The sequence below is a fragment of the Vigna radiata genome, chromosome 6 (genome assembly GCF_000741045.1).
Source record: "Vigna radiata var. radiata cultivar VC1973A chromosome 6, Vradiata_ver6, whole genome shotgun sequence".
Classification (NCBI taxonomy): domain Eukaryota; kingdom Viridiplantae; phylum Streptophyta; class Magnoliopsida; order Fabales; family Fabaceae; genus Vigna; species Vigna radiata.
In genome coordinates, this window is record NC_028356.1 from 11,835,833 (window position 1) to 11,841,535 (window position 5,703).

The following is a 5,703-nucleotide window of genomic DNA, read 5'->3' on the forward strand; positions in this document are numbered from 1 at the left end:
TAGATTTTTTAATATAACCTATATTATTAATATTGAAATCTTATATATATAATTGCATATATAAATTGTAATTTGTATATAAAATAAAATAATTTAAACATTACGAGTCATCACTGAGTAAAACGCTATCAGTAAAACACTATAGTATAGCCTTTTCGAGTGACTCATTGGTTTATTATTAATTTTCCGGTTGAATTTCAACTATAATAGGTAAATTGCGATTTCCCACCAAAAAACCTAGCCATTTCTAGATGATTCATTTGTAAATTTGCAATTTTGTTGCTAAACTTCAGTTGTGTTTGATAGTTTCTTTGCATCTTCTCCACCAATTTTGGGGAAAAAAAATGTCAGAACTCCATTTGTGCAAGAAAGTAGTTGATAGGTATCTCAAGCGTGAGATTTTGGGTAAAGATACATACGAGGTTGTGTACAAAGTCATTGATACGTAGGTAGCTTTTTTTGAATGTTTCCATTTGTTCTTTTCGAAAAACAAAGTAAATAAACAGTTACGATCAAAATTACAACAATAATTTTAGAGAAATATGTTTTTCTATGGATTGTGAGAATTAAGTCTGAATAAAATTTGGAACTTGGAAAGGAGTTGAAATCTCCTCTATTGAAGGTTGGTTGAGAATATAATAAATTTTATCACAAACAAAAATACATTGTCCGTTTTGATGAATTTTTTTCATTGTATAATATAATTGTTGATGTTCAGTCTATTCAAATTGGTGTTTTCTTCCTTCAAATTTTTTGCATAGTATGAAGAGAAAAACTTACTAGTTAGTTTTAATTTATGATAAGTTTGATGAAGTTGAATTAAGAGAAGAAGAAATTATAAAAAAAAAAATGAACATTATTGAACAAAGAAGCTGCACCAGTGAGGGTGTTAGATGTCTAGATAATGAAGCTGTAAGGCAAAGAGATTCGTACTTTGAAGGTGCTTTGGAATGATGAAACTCAAGAGATGACTTGGGAGGTGGAAGACTATATGAGAAAACCCGCACTTGTTGGATTAGTAACATAATTTTTGAGGAGGATGTAAGACTCCTGTGAAATAAAAGTATCTTTTCAAGTTATTATTATAATGTATAGTATTACATGATTGATTTTGGTATGTTTTTGAATGAAGAAAGTGTGTTGGAAGTGTTTAAGAAATGATTTTATTTTGATTTTATTTAAATTCTCAAAATTTCTTAAGACAATTTATATATTGAAGTTTGTATGATTATATCAACAAAATTGCTTTGGTTGAGTGGTGCTTGTGATTTTCTCTAAACGGTGGTTAACCCTTGGTCACGTTCTCGAGCCTTGGCTAGCCTTGAGATGTGTTTTTTATGAAAAGTTTTGTTTGTTGTCACTGTCTTGGACTTAAGTCTTGTGCACGATTGAAGCCCTATTCGATGTCATTGTCCAGCATTCGCGTTCTCATTGTCGTGGTGTTTTTGTCGTGGTGTTTTTTGGTAAGTAGAACTGCGCAAACCCTAACCATCTTCTCCATCATTGACATTTTCTTCTTTCGCGAACCCTAACCATGTTGTCGAAATTGTTGTTTTGTTTATGTTATAACTGTTGGTCCAATGGCATCCCAAAAAGCAAATGTAAGATGAAATGTAATTTTTTATTTTTATAGATGATGTTTTATCCTCTGACTGTTAGTTAATAATCAATTTTTGTTAATGTTTTGTAGGGGCGCCTTCGTATCTCGATGGATTCATCGATCATTGTTGAAATGAATAGGTTACTAGGAGACACTCATGAAGAGCGCATTAGGATGACTCCGGTTAGGTGGTGTTTGCACATTCTGAACCCTCTAGAGGTGAATTTGAAATCATTGAAGATGATGGTTCACCGCTGGGCTGGGCATGATGTCAGTTTTAGAGTTAGTCAACAATTAGTGTCATTTACTGTTTTTGATGTCTTCATGACGACAGGGTTAGAAATAGGGGGATTAGACATCCCTTTTGACGAATCAGTAGTTGGATTGGTTGGTGAAACGTTTAATCCAAAAACCACTACATTGAAGGACGTGATTGACATGTTTAATTTGATTGTCCGGGATGAAAACATAGAGGTTGATGTAGTGTGTAGGTTATATATATTAGTGTGTTTGGTTTCATTTTTTTTTCTAGGAAATCTTTCTATGTTTCTAACATGCCTTGTGAAGTTTTAGATGACTTAGATAATTTATCATTAGTAGAAAAAGAGGATTTTATTGTTGAGATTGTTAACAACACAAACTCTATATCAAACTGGTTTTTGATGATGACAACACACTGCTTAATAACAGTACATTAGTTCCAGCGTTACATGTTCAGCTGATATACTCTACTGTTTTGAACAATGATTTTGTTGAACATGTTTTGTTGATTTACTTGTATGTTCCCTTGATTAATTATGTGCTACATGTTTGGAACATGCTTGTATTGAAATGTGTGATAAAATGATTTTGATTACTTCTGCACATTTATGAAGAAAAGCTCACAAGCACTTTTATGAACTTATACTTGTTGTGACAAAGATCAGGTTCAGTCGAATACACTGGTAATGGATTCGACTAAGCTAAACTCTTAGTACAGATTTTGTGAACATGTGCTTGATGAGATTTCGATAGCAAGCGCAACCTCCCTCTTGGCGGCACCGTGGTCGTGACAAAGCATCTTCGCGATGCAAGGGGGTTTCACTCTTCATTGACTTCGTGATTGTTGGCGCAAGTTGTTGGTCATGCGATTTGGGGGTTAGGGATTTGAATGGGGTTTTCTTTCTATGTCTTGCGATTTTGGGTGCGGTCGTGGAGGAAAAGAAATTTCAGGTATGGGGAGCTGTTTTCGTTACTTTAATTTTTCTTTTATTACAAGTGTGAGATGAATGTGATTCTGATTGTAGTTGATGGCATGGGTAATGTTTGTGTGAGTGAGTGCTCTGACGAAAAAAGATGTTGTGTTGAACACGAACCATTAAAAGATTGAAAATAAAATTATATTTGTTAGTATGAAATTACTTTTTCAAAGGAAGAAACTTATAGATAGTGTTACACAAGAACTATAAACCTAATGAGGCTAAAGTATTGGTGACTAAATTTTCTTAGTTGAGACATGAAAACTATTAACTTTTAGATTACGTGATTGATTCCGAAATATAGTGCGACATCAGGAACTACTTATATTTCTTTCTCTGTACATTGGCATTTTATCTAAAAATTATATATTTTAAAACATTTGTACCTTATTTGTAGATGAAATGGAAGATGATGAAAAAGAGCTAGAACACTCGTCTATTCAGGAAAATTTAGATAAAGAGCTCAAAGAATTGGATAGAAAACTTGAGCAAAAGGAGGTATGTAGGTTAATTTTCATTACATTATTTTATCTTAAAAGGTTTCCGTTAACTAACTCTTTCATTTGAAGTTAATAGAAATGTCCAATGTCTTTCATTAATGTCTTTTATCTTAGAAGGTTTCCGTTAACTAACTCTTTCATTTGAAGTTAATAGAAATGTCCAATGTTTGTTACTAGGGGAGGCTAGATATAGCAAGTCGGTAATTAGTAATAGGATTTTTTCGCCAAGAGATTGGGTTAAGGGTAGACCAAGAAAGTTTGCATGACAATATGATAAATAAGCGAATTAAATAAGAAGAGTAGATATATGAGGGTGGATAAGATGAAATTGTAAACCCCCAAAACACCATTCATCCATAGTTTCTATTAGCCACTTGAATCACTACATTTGCATGTTTAATTTTGCATACAAAACCTAAAATTAATTCTTTTCTCAAGTTTTATGCGATTGTTTTATACGAAAGTTAAGGCCTAAGAGTCCTTTGGGAAACGATACTTGGACTTACACATTTTATATTACTTGATAACCATCTGGTACACTTGCCAAGGACTTAACAAGTTTTTGGCGCCATTTTCGGGGACTCGTGGTTTAACTTATCTAGTAGTGTAAATTGATTAACTTTGACTTGATTGTATATATTTGTATATATTTTTTTTTATCTTTTTATCTTTTTATTTTTTATATAAAAGTTCTACTAGGGTTTGTGTTTCTTGTGCATGCAGCAGGAGACTAGACATACTAGGAGCAAGAAAAATACGCAACCTCTTCTTGAAGGCTTAAGTGAGACAAGGGGAAGAACGAGACTTAGAGGCTCATCTAGGGATTTGTTTCCTTCTTCTGACAGATTACTTTCACTTTCACTAGTTCGAAGAGCAGAGGAGATGGCTGGACAACCTCCTCCAAGACGCACTCTTGCAGACCAATCTAATACTGTTGGCCCTTTCCAGTTCAATAGCATAGCCATGCCTATGGACCAAACGACTAACATGTCGATGAATCCAGCACTTATACACCTGGTGCAAAGCAACTAGTTTCACGGCTTGTCAAATGAGAACCCATATGACCATTTGACAACGTTTAGTGAAATCCTCAATATCGTGAAGATGGTAGGCGTATCAGATGAGAGAATAAAGCTTAGCTTGTTCCCATTTTCAGTGGGAGGCAATGCTAAGACGTGGCTTAATTCTTTTCCTGAAGGAACATTCACAACATTGGAGACTGTGGCTACAAAGTTTGTCAATAAATGTTTTCCACAGGGAAGATTGGAGATCTCATCATTCAAGCAAGGCTTGGAAGAGAGTCTAGGTCAAGCATGGGAAAGATTCAAAGGCCTACTAAGGAAGACACCAGTCCACGGGTTTGACAAGACAACCCTAGTTCTTGCTTACCTAGGTAGTTTGAACATGCATTCTAAGATGACATTGGATGGCTCAGCTGGAGGTGATATCAAACAGAAGACTAAAGATGAAGCTTATGACTTGATAGAGAGTATGACTGCTAATGAGCAAGAAACATTCAGTGAAAGGGGCGCACCTACAACAAAGAGAGGAGTCTTGCACTTGCCTGCAGATGATGCCATTCTAGCTCAGAATCATCTTTTGACTCCAAAGTTAGACAACTTGACAAAGATCCTCTCACAACTTTCAAAGGAGATTCGTAATGTCTCTCAAACGGAGCAGCTATGTGATTTCTTTGGTGGTGACCATATCAATGGTCAATGTGCTATACTAGAGGAGATGCAGCAGAAAGCAAACTACATGGGAAATCAGTACAAGTATAGGCAGGGGAACTTCAACCAAGGCAACTCTAACCAATGTTGGAAGAACCATCCTAGTATTGATCAGGCACAGAACAACCCATCAGGGCAAATAGGAGGCTTCAGGCCGCAACAACCTTCACCTATGTGGTAGCAGGTTACTCATTTGACAGAGTTTGTCAAAGACTTAAATGACAGATTTGACAAATTCTTGAAGGTTTACGAGTCCAATCATGTAAGTGATCAAGCTAGTTTCAGATCCCTACGGCTTGAGGCAAACCGCCGGGTGGCAAATTTTGGCGCCGGGCGGTTGTCAGATGGGTCTGGGCTTGAATTTTGTCACTTTTCTTGGTTATAAATAGCCCTAGTGCGAGTTTAGATGCATTCTTTTGACAGGGGAGAACAGCCAGACCTAATTTTGCTCTCTGGAGAGGATCTCTTGGATGCTTAGGCTCCTTTTCATCTTTTCTAGGGTTTGCTNTTCCATTCTTCTTCCATTTTTCATCTAGTTTCACCATGTCTATGGTGAACTAAACCCTATTGNTGTTGGGGAAAACAATGTAATCTTTTAATGCTCTCTCTTATTGAAACTATTGAATATTTATATG